A 16,907-nucleotide genomic window follows, 5' to 3' on the forward strand; every position below is an offset into this window, starting at 1 on the left:
TGTTCATTTCGGGATAGGCTACTATTGTTTGATCGCCACGTGTTTGCCTGAAATCATAAATCACATGAATGCGGTGAAACAGCACTTTGAGCGGCAGCGGCAGCGGCAGCGGCAGCTCTTTGTCTGTTTGTGCTGATGCAACGCGCAGATGCCGCTGAGCAGCAGCAAACTCCAGCACCCATTTCTCCCCGCATGTGTCGCGGTCCTGCTGGTCTGACTCTGGCATGGTGACAGTGTGTGAGTCCGTGCTGCAGGTGAAGCTGAGTGCACGCGGAGAGTGCACGGTGACGGTGTCTTAGTGAGATCTGATCGTGGAGCTGAACTGAAAACGTTGTCGTTCACTGACATCGCTCTGCTTGCACAGCACGTGCAAAGCGGCAGCAGCACTCATGCGCACTTTTACGTAGGGAGCCTTTGTTCAGTACAGTAGCAATCCGCTGCTTATTGTAGGGGGGGGGCACAGTGACTCAGTCAGGCTTAAATGCCACTTCATCACAGCAGCAGCGCTATTTATCCTGCTGTTGCTCTCATCTGATCTGATATTTATTCCTCTGTTTTTTCTTTGTCCATCAATCAAGAGAGGGATAAAATGATAGTTTCACATTGGTAGCACATTCTGTATATTATAATGATGAATATAATAATAGGCTACACATCCTGTTATCTTTTATTAGTCTATAATAATAGCTCAGTGATTGAGACATATTTCTCAACAAACATCAGTCATATTTCCCGTTGACTTCTGTTCACTGAGCTGTGCTGCGTGCACAATGGGTTTAGTCTGCTCTTACTGTTTGGAATAAGATAGTTCAGAGAGAGAGAGAGTGTCTCCCATTTATTTAACTTTATTTAACTTCTCAGGATCGAAACATTTTCCAACTAGTGCAGTGTTTCATATCTGTTTCATATCATATTTTCTGTATATCTGATGATGTGAAGATCCAATGCTGTTGAAGCCTTCTTCTCACTACTAGGAGCATAATTGTTGTAGGGAAATAATTGTATTATATTTTTTATTACATTGGCTTAAAATCAGCCAAATGTAAGTAGCGTGTACAGAACCACTGGACTCCGCCTGTGACACACTCCGTGACCTCAGTGTCCCAAAATAGGAGCTACAACTCTATTAGGGGTGTTCACCTCTCTTTGGTTAAATAACAATTTCTAACAATGAAAACTCTGCACAAAACATTTTGAATCTTCCTCTTCCTCTACTTTGTGACCCTAGCAGGGGCGATGTTAGCCCTGTTCTAAACTTCATCTCAGCACCCCTAAAAAAGAATTGCTAAAAGAAAAAGAAAAAAGTCTGAGCTAAAGAATTCTGCTCTAGGACTATCACAGCACCGTGAAACTAAACCCAGAATCTAGATACCTAGATCATTCAGGAACAAATTCTGAACCATTTTCAGAATAGTGCCATTAGTCAAAATCGCATACATCTCTAATTTTCAAAAGTTATGGATACTGCATTTTGGAAATGTCTGCTTTTCCATAGATACATATCTGATTTCATTTGTAATACCACCTGACCTTTGTAGTAATAGCCCTGTGGCTCAGCATTTAAGGAAGTTTTCTCAGAGTTGTTGGTGTCTTTCTACTTACATATAATTCAGTGTTTCCCCTACCATGATGGTCCAGCAATGATGTTAAAATGCACAGTTAGCCCAGTAGAATAACGTTTAAAAACGCACCCCTAAAGCTCTGATCCTAGAATTGCCCCTGGACCCCACCATTATGTCACAACTGCAAAACAAATGAAGCAAGCAAGACCCCACTGAAGTCCTTAAAAAAAGCAAAGTCATAGTGAAGTTATTAAACATAGCCAGCATCTCTGAGGGTGAGCGTGGCTTGGGAACATGTCTCAGTCTGAGCCAGGCTGTTTCTGGGGATCTGGACATAATGAGTCCCTCAGGGAACCATAGCGTCCAGGGCTAGCTCCTGCAGCCTTCTGCTGAGCCTGGAGTAATCATGTTCTCTTACTGAAGTTCCTATCCAGCTAATTAAAATGCTGATGACAAAAGAAGCTGCCTGTGTTCAAAAGTAACCGAGCACTTATAGGTTAATGATTCATGAAATTGCAGTTGGAGTATAGTGATAGAGGAATCTCTTTGTGTGATCGTTGAAAGCAATCCCAGCAGCCCCTTAAGGTGCTAAAATGGCATCATTTCTGATTCTTATGAATCATAGCAGAAGAGCGGTTTCAAAAATAAAAGCAGATCCTCCTCCGTCTCTCACATACATGTTTTTCTCTCTGCATCATTAAAGGATCGTTTGCATCACTCAGGATATTTGAGTAACCCCCACCAGCTCAGCTTAACATCCCAAGTCAGCGCCTCGGCCAGAAAAGAAAAAAGAAAAAAAACATGTTCCCATAGCTCTCCCACGTCAGCACAAAGGCATGTTTGACTGGGCTGCTGCCAGTGTGAGGCGTCGATGGAACAGCAGAAATCTAAGATCCTGCACTTTACACCCAGGGCTATTGTTTCCCCTCTCTCCCCCTCTCTCCCCCTCTCTCCCTCTCCCTCTCTCTCTCTCTCTCTCTCTCTCTCTGTCCCTCTCTCTCTGTCTCTCTCTCTCTCTCTCTCTCTCTCTCTCTCTGTCCCTCTCTCTCTCTCTCTCTCTCTCTCTCTCTCTCTCTCTCTCTCTCTCTCTCTCTCTCTCTCTCTCTCTCTCTCTCTCTCTCTCTCTCTCTCTCTCTGTCCCTCTCTCTCTGTCTCTCTCTCTGTCTCTCTCTCTCTGTCTCTCTCTCTCTCTCTCTCTGTCTCTCTCTCTCGTCTCTCTCTATCTCTCTCTTCTCTCTCTCTCTCTCTCTCTATCTCTCTCTCTCTCTCTCTCTCTCTGTCCCTCTCTCTCTGTCTCTCTCTCTCTCTCTCTCTCTCTCTCTCTCTCTGTCGCTCTCCCTCTCTCTCTCTCTCACTCTCTCTGTCTCTCTCTCTCTCTCTCTCTCTCTCTCTCTCTCTCTCTCTCTCTCTCTCCCTCTCTGTCGCTCTCCCTCTCTCTCTCTCTCACTCTCTCTGTCTCTCTCTCTCTCTCTCTCTCTCTCTCTCGTGATCCCTTCTTCTCTCCGTCATATCATGGCTGCTCATTCTTCTCCTCCCAGCGTTGGTTCACAGCAGCGATGTGCACTGCCACTGTGGCTCACCATGTGAAATCAGATTGCATTATGGTGCCAGTGCTGCTCAGCGGAGACTTGCCAAGAAGCTATCAAATCTAAAACACCCCTGGCACATTTCTGATTGTTCTGGTTTGTTTTGGGTCCTTTTTTGTCTTGTGTTCCCTGTAAGAAAATATCAAGACCCGTAAATCAACCTGATGCTTGCGTCCAAACTCACAGACGGCCTCCAGCCGAGAGCTTCACCTTCTGAACTCTGAGTTAATCCTCTTTAGGAACCTATTCTGTGGTCATCCGTACGTTTATAACTATGCAAAACATATTGAGCTGATAAAATGATGCACATCTGGTCCTAATAGCTTTGGAAAATAAAACATTGGAAGGGTGGAAGAGAGGGGGCAGGGGGTTTAGTAGTTATTGAAGCAGTTTAGAAGAATGAGCTGTGTGTAAAGTGGAGTTCAGTGAATGTAATGACCTGTTAGTACTACTACTGCTGCTGCCAAGGGACTAGAGAGCATTGCCTCTGTTTACACATGCATTCATATTCATGCTCAATTAATCTAATTTATATGACATATCTAATTTTTTAGTTTAAAAAAAGCAGAAATCATGAATTAATTTGACTAATAGTTAAGATCAGAGGATGTTGATGGATAATCCCAGACTGGTTTATGTCTAAGTCTAGTCAGGATACTGTTTTAAAACCATCTCAACTTTTTTTTTATGCTAATAAATTGAATAAAACACCCAGAATTCAATGGAAGTAATCATTAATTTGACCTGCGACGATGTACATGCATGCATCCAAGTTATTTTGGTTGGTTTGGGAGGACAACACAAGGGTTAATACTACGGTGGCCCTGGGGGCTCAAAGACTGCAAATACCAGAAAGAAAAGCCATGTAAACAGACCCAACACCCCACAACTCTCAACACACTGGGGACTCTTAACAGTGATGCACAAGTCAGTCAGTGGTGTTGGGAAATGTTGAAAAGAAAAAAAAAATGTTCCCCTTATTTTAACATTATGAAGGCATGATTCAGATATTATTGCTCTTGATACTTATCTGCTGTTAGCTTAACATTAGCCTTTTGATTATTATTATAATATCTAAATCATGTGATCACAATGACAGATAGCAGACAATAAGAAGCGTGTCCCAGCGTCTGCGTGCAGCTGACGAGCTTGTGTCGGGTCTTTTTCATCTTTCTTCATTTGCAGAGCGCTGAGCTCTCAGAGCCATCGTTAATATTTAGAATCAAATAGTTCAAATTCTGAAGATTAAATCTTTTTCCCTCTAATAATAATAATAATAATAATAATAGTAATATGTTTGTTCTTGGAATTGTTTTAAAATCATGATTGGATTTAAGTTTTTTTTAAATAAATCTTTATTTATTAAAAATGTATTATTAATTATTATTAATTTATTTTTATTTAGGGGAATAAACATAGACAGTACAGCCATTGAGCACAACGTAATCTATTATTTACAATAAAATATAACATAACGGCTCATATCTACCACCCCCCAAAATAAATGAGAATTCAATTCAATTTTATTTATCGTATCAAATCATAACAGGAGTTATCTTGAGACACTTTACAGATAGAGTAGGTCTAGACCACACTCTATAATTTATAAAGTAAAATAAAAATAATAAATACAAATCAAATACGAGAGGGAGGGGGGCCAGATCTACATGTCAGGAACTAACAGGCTAGTTCAAAACTATGTCAGCATGAGAGTTTAGGAATCGCATACTGATTATTATTATTATTATTATTATGATCTGATGTGCATAGACTACTGGTGCGCTAACAATTTGAGTTTTAAAACAACATGTTATGTGTCTGTATAGGGCGGCATGATATGAGGAAAATATACGATAACGTTGTTGAATATGGCGATAACAATATAACTTGTGATAAATAATCAGATATTAAAGTCTTTATTTCATTTTAAAGTTTTTGTACTAATGAGAAATCGGAGTGTCCTTGGCGATATGTTTCATATGTGTACTGCACCAGTTCATATTGTGATGACGATAAATAAAACAATACATTGTGCAGCCCTAGTCTGTATATACATGTGTATACATGTGTAAAGTGATTCATTGTACCTTTTTTAAAAAGACAAATATACAGCTTTAATTTGCTGCTGAGGTTATTCATAGTGAACACTGTTGTCTGTCTGTCTGTGTGGTCCCCTGCTGCCACCATAGAAATGATATGCATACCATAATAAGTAAGAGCAGTTTGCTGTGTGTGTCTCCTGGGGAACACTGAAGCACACCGTAGTACCGTCCCATTTCAGGTCCTCCTGTCAGCAGTTTGCTCTTTTTGTTGTTGGTGGAGTTATGCACTCGCATATATATTATGAGATAAATATACTTCCATACCTCCACCAACCTATCAAAATGTTCCAAGTATTAGAATAATATAAAAATATATAAATATGTTCCAGATAGTTTTAATTCAGAATAAAGCTAATATTGTAAGAAAGGTATAATGAAACACTCCACCAACTTTTATTGATATTTTGAGATATTAATAAATACAGAGACACAAATGTAACTTCATTCAGAATGAGCTTATTGCTCAGTAGCCTTTCACATACACACACATAGCTTTGACGTTTTGGTGCATAAGATAAACAGCAGATGAGATTACAAATAGAAGCATGTATTGCACAAATCCAGAAACATAAATATTGAAAAAAAGACACCATACATATATGGAGAAAATACTATAAAAATATGTACAATATAATACATCAATGTTAATATTAAAATGAAAGGGCAGTGGTAGTTTTGTGGAGAATATTCATTAATGTTTATGTAACGCATATAGACAGATGTGAAGATGTTATTGTAATGAGGGGAAATATTAATGAAATGAATTTACCAACAAAGTAATATAGCATTAATGGCATGCTTTTATTAAGACTTAAAATGAATGAATCTGCACAAATAGTTTGAGTGAAGTAAAGTCAAAGGAAGTATAAGCTCAGATAAAATAAGCCTGTTTGGTTCCCCAGAGGGCAGATTCAAGGACAGAAATAAGTAAAGATAGAGAAGAGTTACTAATAAATAATTAGAAGTATATTAAATAAAATAAGAATAGAAACAAAAATAGAAAAATAGAAACTATACACACTTAAAAAAAGACTCCTATACCACCAGATACACCAGGTTGAAGTGATAGATGACATCATTTTACTCCTAGCTAAGACTGCAAAGAGTAGCATGTTTTAGAAAACTTACTGATTTGTGCTTCTACTTTTCGGCTTGACACATCTGTGAATAGAAGAGCATGTGACAGAATCAAGGTATTCTACAGGTTGTTGGTCACCAACATTTGTGTTTCTAAATATAAAGATGTCTAAAGTGTAAATTACGTTTGAATTAAAAGGTGTAAGTTTTGACACACAGGATGCTTGCTTTGAGCTCATATCCTTATGTGACACCCTGTTGTTCTGTTCACTGACATCGTAGCGCACGCTGCAGTTCTGAAAATCTTGCCAGTGTTCTGCAATCATCACTGTTCTCTGTGTTATCACAGTGTGTGCACACGACTGTTACATACTGTGCTGCGGAGGAAACACATTGTGGGCTATAAAACACTCCGAAGCCAGACAGACTCCTGCATGCTGCAGTAAGGGCTGGCTGTCAAATCAATATGATATCGAAGTATATTTGTGAGCTGAGCTCTTTGGAATCCTGTCATCTGCAGCCATGCTGGAGGGATACACTGTCCAGTCTAGGGCTCAACCATTTGGGGGGAAAATCTAATTGCGATTTTTCTGCCAGATATTGCAGTTACGATTGGATTTGCGATTTTGTTTTTCTTCTTAAAAGGTATATATAATATATATATATATATATAATATTCCCTGTGTATCAGATAAAACATGCCATGGAGCATTATAACATGAGACACCGTCAAAACTGCTCTGTATTCTTATACAGGGATGAGAACATAGACATGAACTGCCAGCAATACATGTTTTTCTTTTAATAAACATGGAACACTGTCAAACATAGAACATTTATCACAAAAGATAAAGTTATTATAACAATAAACAATTCCAATAAAAAATATCAGTTCTTTCCTGTAAACTGAAATGTGTGATCTGCCTCAGTTCAACAGCAGCAGCTACATATTACACCTTCTACAGTCATGTTAAAAAAAGTTATACAACATAAATGAAAAAGCCACAGAAAATAGGACATTTCTGTAAACCATCTGTTATAACATTATACTAGCATTGATCTTTTGAAAAAACAGTAAAACAAATAATAATAAAAACAGTAATATATTTTTTTAAACCAAATATTACACCAGAACATTCAACTAAATGTTGCACATTCGATTAATTACTTCTTCACAATTAGCTAATCACATTCTTTCAAATCTGGATTTGGATTTGAAAACCATTGATGGTTCAGCCCTTCTGTCCAGTCTTTTCTTCTGAGAGCGTCTGTAATGTAGAATGATCTTTGATTACAACAGATATATCGCTAATGGTGTGTGTGTCAGCAGAAATTCAAACAGGAATTCCAAATCAGTAAACTGCACTTTATAATAGCAGCATTTTAGTATATTTAAAGGTTTTCTCAATTCAAGTTTAAAAGGTTGACAACTGTAGGTTTACTTGTTCTGGCTTAAAGGTTCAATATGTTCAACCAACATGGGTTAGAAGTCTGTTGTTGAAGACCATGCTATGGTTGAAAGGTCCTGAATAAGTGGACCTTGAGTGGAATGAATGGTCAAGCTCAGGTTTGATACAGTTTTCTTATGTCTTGATAATGGCTGGGTGTCATTCAAAATCTTTAGGAACTGGTGTTCATGCTATTTATTTTATTAATGTATCGCCATTTGCGATTGAGTTTTTAATTTCAGAAATATGAATATGCTTTTCTTTAAAAGCTTTTTGTTTAATTTAACAAAAGAACGTTCTAAACAGTCTAAAAACAAACCCTTGTACAAGAACTTAACAAAATAAAATAGTCCTAAAGACATACAGTACATGACTTCATCTAGCATCTTCATAACAGTACTTGACTGTTATCCATAATCAGTGCCGCAGACACATTTCAGTCCAGCACTGCTCCTTTTTACAGTTTATGTATTCGTTCAGATGATTTGAGTTCCAGTGGTTTTTCCCATTTCAAATGGTGACTCTGCTGTTGCTGTCCAAAGAGCTTGTCTGTGTTTTCCGATGAGTGTCACTGAGAGTCACTGACTGTAATTGAAACCGTTAGATGTAAGAGGCCAAATGCAGCAAGTTCCCGTCCTGCTGGAGGGGTGGACGTTTCCTGCCAAGCTCGTTTAGTCCCCCCCCCCCCACACACACACACACACACACATCTCTATCCCTCTTCTGGGTCGATGGGAAAAAGAAGTGGCGCTCAGTCAAGCATAGTGGAAGGTATTTCAAACAATCAGCGGATTCCTGGTACAGGAGTGAGATCATTGTTTTAGTGAGGGGGGGGTCTGGTCTGACCTGTGGCGGGACGCTCAGTGTGAAGGGGGGGGGGTTCGAGTCGTCCAATCATGACTCACTGTTTCCGCTACATAGCGTACTTGATAGTTAGATAGAAACATTCAGTTATATTGTTTTATATTTAACAGCAACATTCAAACTTATTGGAATACACACAAGTCATCCGAGTCAGCATGCCTCAAGTCAAGTCTCGCTCGTATCTTACAAGTCCAAATCGAGTCTCAAGTAATTTATTTATTGTCTCGTCATGTCGAAAGTCATAAAAAAGGAGACTGGAGTTGACTCCAGGGGTTTTCCTGCATAGAGAAAGAGGTTTTCAGCCGGCGCCAAAGGAAAATCACAAGCGCCAAAACGTTACGTAAGACATTACACTTCATAATGTTTTGTATTCATAACAGGATTGTATTATTGTACAAATTAGCTACAACAGTGATAGCAGTTACCTTATGTAAGTCACTCTACATTTTTGAACTTAGGAGCAAAACATGCTTATTAAGGAAAAAAGTTACCGTAAAGCCCTGTTCATATTAATTAAAAAAACTGAACTTTGGGGTAAACCTGGGCCCATTATATTCCATTATATTTTGAATTTTTTCCTACCACCAGAATTTTTTCAGTTTTCTTTGACATAAATAAAGATGTTTTCACCATAAATTGTTGCCTAAAAATGTATCAGAATGCAGGAAATTAAGTCTTTGACCCCCCCATACCCGCCACTCAATATTTCCCACCAAAGGCCCATTCTGAGCCAGGAAAACCCTGGACTCGAGTCCAAGTCACCAAGTCTCAAGTCCACATCTCTGCTCAATTAACACAACAATTTGATCTCTGACATATGAGATGACGATGAGGAATGCTCGATGGCCAGCTGAGGAGAAAATAAGATCATGAACTGCACAACAGACATTTTTTAAGTGACAGATCACTCAAAGTACAACAAACCCTGCTCCTTCATGGTACCTCTGCATGCTGATAGGTTTTGATCTGTCCTGGTTTCGAGTTATCTGTCTCTAAAGCTACGTTCACACTGCAAGTCATAATGCCTAATTCAGATTTTTTTGCTCAGATCCGATTTTGTTTTTGGCTGTTCACATTACCTTTTAAAATGTGGCCTATATCAGATTCCAGTGTGGAAAGATGGGCCGGTGGTGCGCCCGACTCCGAGGGACCGGGATCCCACCTCACCCTCACTTTCATTGCACCACGGGGCGACCCTCTGACTCACGCGCGCGTTAAACACCTTGGTCCGTGTTTCAAGACGGGTCGGGTGGGTTGCCAACATCGCCTTTTTACGTGAGCTGATCCCCGCACTTGCGACTCGACGCGGTTGGGGCACACTGAGGACAGTCCGCCCCGGTTGACAGCTGCACCGGGAGCAGGGGGCCCCGTCCCTCCCCGCGGGGAGGGAGGGCGCAGCAAGGGTTATTGAGGTAAAAGTCACATCAAATCCACCTTGGTTGTTTACACTGCGGCCGCATTGAAAAAAATCAGATCTGGGTCTGATTCAGGACCACATATGGAAGTGGTCTAAATCTGATTTGAAAATATCAGATTTGGGCTAGATTTAGAGTGTTCACACAACTTCTGAAGAAGTCTGACCTGGTCACTTGACCCCAAAAAAATCGGATTTGGGCAACTTTTGCCTGCAGTCTGAACGTAGCCTAAGATTTCTGTCTAAACCCAGATACAATGCAGCTATAGTTCAATGATTGATTGTTTTTAATATCAGAATTGCAATTTGAATAAGTGCAGTTTTAAATCCAAAAGACACTGTTTTAATGAACTGACAACAGCCCGTTACTCAGCTGTCACTAGTTAAGGTGAAGCCACCCTGGCAGTAATAGTGAGGAGTGGTTGAGATGGCCCAGAGAAACTGTTAACCCTTGGTTTGTCTTCCCGTCGACCTCGCAACTTTTTATTTTTTGGGACAAAATTAAAAATTAAAACTTATTTTCCAACATTTTTGTCACTTTTCCCGATGTAATTTTTTTTTTCAAATGCTATTAAACTGAATAAAACACTTTGATGAAAGTAGTGAACTGATCATGTATTTTACATGAATAATGAAGAGCGTTGTAGGGAACCATCCACCTTACTTTTTTTGGACAATTTGGTTGCAAGAAACCCAAATTTCTGATTTACAAACTTTTTGTAGGGTTAGCAGGAGGGTTAAACCCATCATACAAGTGTTTTAGCTCTTCACATTAATAGAACATCTTTCCACAAACAGTGTTCCTATTATTATTATTATTATTATTATTATTATTATAGAAAACTTCTACCCTTCTTCTGTATAAAGTAATTCCAACCAACACTATCTGCATGGCTTGATACCATAAATGGATCTCTTTTCTTGTTTTTCAGTTTTTTTTAAGGCAGTTTACAGTAAACCGAATCCTCTTGATTGACGTTGAAGCAGTGGAGTGTAAAACAACAAAGTGTGTGTGTGTGCGGTTTGGTAAAGAAGTGCAGCTGTAAAGGAGTTAGTGTGAGGGAGGAGAGGGGGGGTGGGGGGGGGCATCCTGTGAGACCAGCACAGGTGGTTGGGAGGGGGTTGGTGTAGTGGTGGTAGAGGGAGGGGAGGGGGAGGTTGTGGGCGTGGAAGTGCAGTAATGTGCCCACTTCCTGCACCGATCCCCCCGTGCTCTACTGTAAAACAGTGAGCTTACAGCGAGATCAGCAGGATTTGCCGGCGGTGGCTTCCTGCCATCTCACAGCAGGCAGCCATAGGTGGAGATCCTGTATGTGCACTCTAGTGCCCCACTGTGCCTCGTACTTTTCCTTATGATGTTTTTTTTCTAATCATGCACAGGAAAAGGAGCAAGAAAAGGAACATTAATTCTACAGCAAGAAAAATCTGTGAAATGAAAGCATTAAAAACTGAGAGCATGACGTTTACCACGATGGCTTTTCCATTTGTTGCACACAGATGTGGAATGGAAAACATGAAAGTCTATGTGTTGGGTTACATCCATGTATACAGCCCTTCCTGTGGGGGAGTAATCTGTGTGGATAGCCAGCTTTATGCTGATTTCATCCTGTAATTTCAATCAAATGAGCCTGTACTAAGGTGATAAGGATCCCAAGTCCTCCCAGGGTGTTGACACCATCTTGTTTGGAGCCGTTGACTCTTTCCCTGGAGAGTTCACTCCTGTTGGGTTGGCTCTGTTGCTCAGATGGGAACTATTCCATTCAACTGGGGGGGCACCAAAGAAACTACCGTCCTGCACATCAACCTCATTCTGGGTCATTAGGAGCAGCGATAGACTCATTATTGGTTCATGGATTTCTCAGTTGTTGCCATCTGATTCTTCTAAAACCTCACCTAATAAAAGGTCTTTGATGGTGTGTATGGATATTATATCCACATCGATATATGAGGATAGATATCGTCTTAAATTTTGGATATCGTAATTTCCTGGTTTTAGAAGCTGCATTACAGTAAAGAAGTGATGTATATTCTGAACTTACCAGACTGTTCTAGCTATTTTATTGTTTGCCTTTACTCACATAGTCATTATATCAACAGTATTGGTGATTATTTATCAAAACTCTCATTGTGTTAATATTTTGTGAAAGCACCAATAGTCAACCCTACAATATCGCCACAATATCGACATCGATGTATTTGGTCAAAAATATTGTGATGTTTGATTTTTCCATATGGCCCAGCTCTACATCCAGAAGAGAAAAAGAAATGCAGTGAGTTTGAGCACTGCTGAGTCTGCAGTCAGGGAGTGTGAACCTAAGAGAGAAGACACACCAGCCCGATAATCGGGCGTCGGGCCGTCTGGCGAGGTCCGTGACTCGAGTCTGTTCGGTGTGCTCCGTCGGCATTCATTTGGGCCGACCTGACATGTTCAGTCGGAGACAGGGCAGTCGGGACTCACCCGGAGATGGGGAGCGGATGAGCCTCTCAAAATCTGACGAAAATCTTTTAAACTGACCTTTGTCAATCTGAAATGAAGACAGATTCAGCAACTGCACGGCCTATTTCTCGCTTAAAATGTTTTCAGAAACATGTTTCGTTGAACTATTTTAGTCCAATATGAGATCGTATTCTGAACGAGCCGCCATGACAGTCTGGCTGTGAATTTCCGGAGAAAAAAGAACCACGTGACGCGTTTGTCCAATCAGCTGCCGGTTCTCATTTTCTGGGAAATAATCAGTTCGCTCAAGTCGACGTCGCCTCAGTGTGTTCTGAGGCATTTTTTGGACCTCGGGACCCGACTGATCAGTTCGACTGGCTTTTCTGCCGATGGTTGGCCCGTCTGGTTGGTGTGTCAGGGCCCTAAAGCAGCCAAGGGAACTCACAGTGGGAGGGATCAGAGTGGATGAGCCGTTGATTGGGTGTCCACCTGTGTCTCCCTGTGTCCTGCAGTGAGTCAGCACTGGCCGGGCCGGGTCATAGGGACAGGTCAACAACGGTCCACTGTTACTGAGTCACAAGATCTGTGAAGAACCAACCTGCCTCTGACTTTTAAACCATTTACTCAAAGTTTTTATGTTTGAGTAAACATAAAAAGTGAATTTTTGTTTCTGGAAATTAGATTTGGGTCTATGTGGTTAGACTTTAGAAGCATTTGAAGCCACTTATCACCACCTGTTTCTGTGGTGTGTGTGTGTGTGTGTGTGTGTGTGTGTGTGTGTGTGTGTGTGTGTGTTTTTAAACAATGAACCAAGGCCTTGTTGTTAGGAACAATTTTTTCATAGGCGTAATTTACAAGGGGGGTGGGGGGTTACAACCCCCCCAATAATCATAACTGGCCGGTGCAACCATCCAAAAACCTATTATAATTTCCTTTACATAAATAAAGACATTTGCACCATAACTTGATGCAGAAAAGGCACAAATTGTTGCAGGAAGAATCACCAGAATGCAGGAAAAGAAGTGTTTGATATGCTCAAAATTTCAATTTTGCTCAAAAGTGGAGATCTCAACCCCCCCAATGTTGAACCCAAAGTTACGCCCTTGAATTTAAGAGATTTCTCAGTGCTTTTGAACCACTTCTTCATCTCCATCTGTTAATGAAGACCATGAGATGGGGTAGAAAGCTGTGGGAAAAGCTGGTCAGTGGAGCTTGGGTTAAGGGTTACAGTATTTGATTGGGTCTCCCTTGCCCAGTCTTGACCATCTACAAAATATTTATTTTTCATTTAACAAAAGAACGTTAACTGTTGCCGAAACACATGAAGCCATGCACGTTTGTTGACTGAATAAAAGACTGACATTGTCAACATGATTATTCAGGTCATGAAGTGACTTATTAAAGAATAATTTTCTGAGATGAATCTCAGCAGACATTCAATAATGTTCTGATACTTTACAGACAAATTCTTCCAAAAAAGACACAAAATAATTATGGAACTTTGCTTAATAACTTCTGACGTAGTGACCATTTAACTCACATAACTGATCAGCTGTTTCCGCTGTCAGCGTCTTCCCGGATATTGTATAAATTTGTCTCCGGACCACTCTGGACAGTAACTGACATGAAAGAAAAATTAAAATTTGCCTTATTGAATCAAATTCCTGAAGAGCTTTCTTTATTTGTCTATTGTAGATGGGTTTCCAGTAAGCAACCACAACTCTTCTGCTCTGTTTACAGCCAGGTGTAGCCTTTAGTGCCAGTTGATGGAAAAGCACCCAATTCTTTCTTTTACTATTATTTCTTTTTTGCAACATTATAAAAGTTTGCGTGACAATTGAATGGAAACACTGCTATTGTTACACTGCTATTGTATGTTATAGTACATTTTAGCTCTCTAAAGTGTTGCACATGTTTAAAGTCCAGTAACAGAGGCTTTCCTATAAAGCGAAAAGAAGAGGAAAGATGTGGAAACCAAGGCAGACACAGGGGGAGTTAGTGAGAGGAGAGATCAGTAGTCGTGGCTGCATGAAGGATGGAGGAGCTGGCCGGTTAGATGGATGACCGGAGAACAGCTTCCCTTCCATCCCACTCAGGGATTGTGTGTGGAGGGCAGGCTCAGTCTCATTCTGCTAGCTGCATCTGTATGAACACTGCCATGTATATTCCGTCAGGATGACGTACAAGAGGAACATTTCTGCTGCGCGGGAAGCCAACTATCGCAGTCATCTTCTCCTCCAGAGCACAGTGACAGACCACAGACAGTCTCATCTATCTCACTCTGCTCGGCAGCTTCTCCAAAATGTGCTTCATCAGCGGGCCACTGTAGCCATCATCAGATCTGTGTCACAAATGTGCAGTTGCAACTGGTTCAGGTCGAGCTGCGTGATTGTTATCAGTCCACACCAGTGGCAGAATAAGAAGAGAAGGGAAAAAAGGAGATTTCACAGCTGATTAAAATGTGAAAGTGAATAGACACTGTGCTGTCTCGGACAGTCTATGTATCTATATAACTGTGAAGCATCCAGCAGATTGAAGAACAGTATCAGTGATTCTTTCATTCAGCTGCACTGACACCAAAGGAATCTCATTTCTTCTTTAGATGAGTTGTGTGTGAGGTTTGTGAATTAGAAGAAAATAAGATTTTAAAATTCTAAATAAATGGCCAAACATCCGTGGCTGCAGCTACACGTTTTTAAATCATTGTTTCATCTGGCTTTTTTTTTATATGAATGCATCAATTGAGTGTTCATTCTTGACCCTGGAAATAGTAGTTTGACAAGAAAAATCTCAACTTTAGGGCCACCTACTAGCTTCTTCCAGGGCTTTCAACCACATACAGTCTCATGGTCTTCATCGGTGGATGAAGTTTTCATGACAACTGAGCTAACTCCATTCATTGAAGACTGTGAGATGCAATGAAACCTCTTGTTGTCAACTCCATATTTAGCCTTGAAGATGTTTGAAAAGGTTGACAAATGGCCACTGTAATTTCCAAAAACCTTCATTGCAAAAAGTTGATTTTGTCCAACCAACTGTACCAAAACTCTATTGGTATACTGACATTGAGAAAAACAGCAACGCTTCATTTTTAAGAAATGAAATGTTTGATATTTTTGGCAAAATAATAACTGATTATCAAAATAGTTTATTGAGGCATTTTGTGAAATCACTTAAAATCTGTACTGTAATCTCAGCACTATCAGGATGGAGGTTTATTTTTAATTTATCAAAGAGGAAAATGTAACTTTAAGGTACAGTGATGGGATTTACATTCAGGTGGCTGGAAATAAAGTGGGTAGATTGTGTCAGCATGGAGATTTGGAAATATATAAAAACAAAAATAAAACTCTAAATAGAATTAGTCAAAAATTTGAATTGACAAAACAAATCCTAAGTCCACTTTGGAGCTTTTTTAGAGTGAACTGAGGAGGAGCGTGATCGACAGGTGAAAGCTCAGCACAGAGCTAAGCTAGCTGTGGTTTCCTGTTCTGTTTGTCTTCCAACGTTCAGCCATCTGACAACAGCCCCATGGCAAATCAAACAGAATTTATTTTCTATATCTAGATTAAACTCACCTTGTTCCGTTTCGGATTCTTGAGTCTAGAACATTCCTGAAACAAGTAAACTATTATTACAAGTATTCCACTTATCACAGGATTTTTAAACCTGAATTCAAAGACAATAAATTACTTTTTGAGCTTGTTGTTAAATGCTTCACAGTATAGATGGATGGATAGATATATAGATGTATATATGGATGGATGGATATATAGATGGATGGATGGATGGATATATAGATGGATATATAGATGGATGGATGGATGGATATATAGATGGATAGATGGATATATGGATGGATGGATGGATGGATGGATGGATGATATCAACAGAAGAGAAGAGAGCTCAATACAGAATACAAGAACAAACCTTAGTATGCTCTATAAATATAAGGTGTATATATATATATATATATATATATATATATATATATCTATAGAATACCGATAGAATACACAGTACAGACAATATACTAGAATATACTACAAATATACTAAAATACTGAAAACTATAATATAAATACAGGACAATGTCAGTCTTGTATTAAGTATTTGAAAGCAATACTTGAGTAAAAGTATGTAGCAGAAAATGACTTTGGTAGAAGTTAAAGTCACCTTTCAGAATATTACTTGAGTAAAAGTCTTACAGTATCTGATATTTACTGTACTTGGGTATCTAAAGTAACTTTCTGATACTAAATGTATTTAATTATTAAAATTTTAAAAATTAATTATTTAAAGATAAAGAGAAACTTTGATTATGAACTTTATTGTAACTTTCTTTTAGTGAAGCATAATATTCAGGGTTTCCACACCTTAAAGTCTGACATCAACAAAGAGAAAAACAGAAACAGAAT

At 39.5% G+C, this 16,907-nt stretch overlaps 1 long non-coding RNA gene across 1 annotated transcript; it reads left to right on the forward strand.

Annotated features, from left to right (window-relative positions):
- The first annotated feature begins 110 nt into the window (after positions 1-110).
- LOC116040319 lies at positions 111-16,690 on the forward strand. The gene is made up of 3 exons (XR_004102643.2): positions 111-121; positions 14,499-14,507; positions 16,577-16,690. It is a non-coding gene; the product is annotated as an uncharacterized LOC116040319 (long non-coding RNA).
- The last annotated feature ends 217 nt before the right edge of the window (positions 16,691-16,907 follow it).

Source organism: Sander lucioperca, chromosome 19 (assembly GCF_008315115.2).
Source record: "Sander lucioperca isolate FBNREF2018 chromosome 19, SLUC_FBN_1.2, whole genome shotgun sequence".
Taxonomy (NCBI): Eukaryota; Metazoa; Chordata; class Actinopteri; order Perciformes; family Percidae; genus Sander; species Sander lucioperca.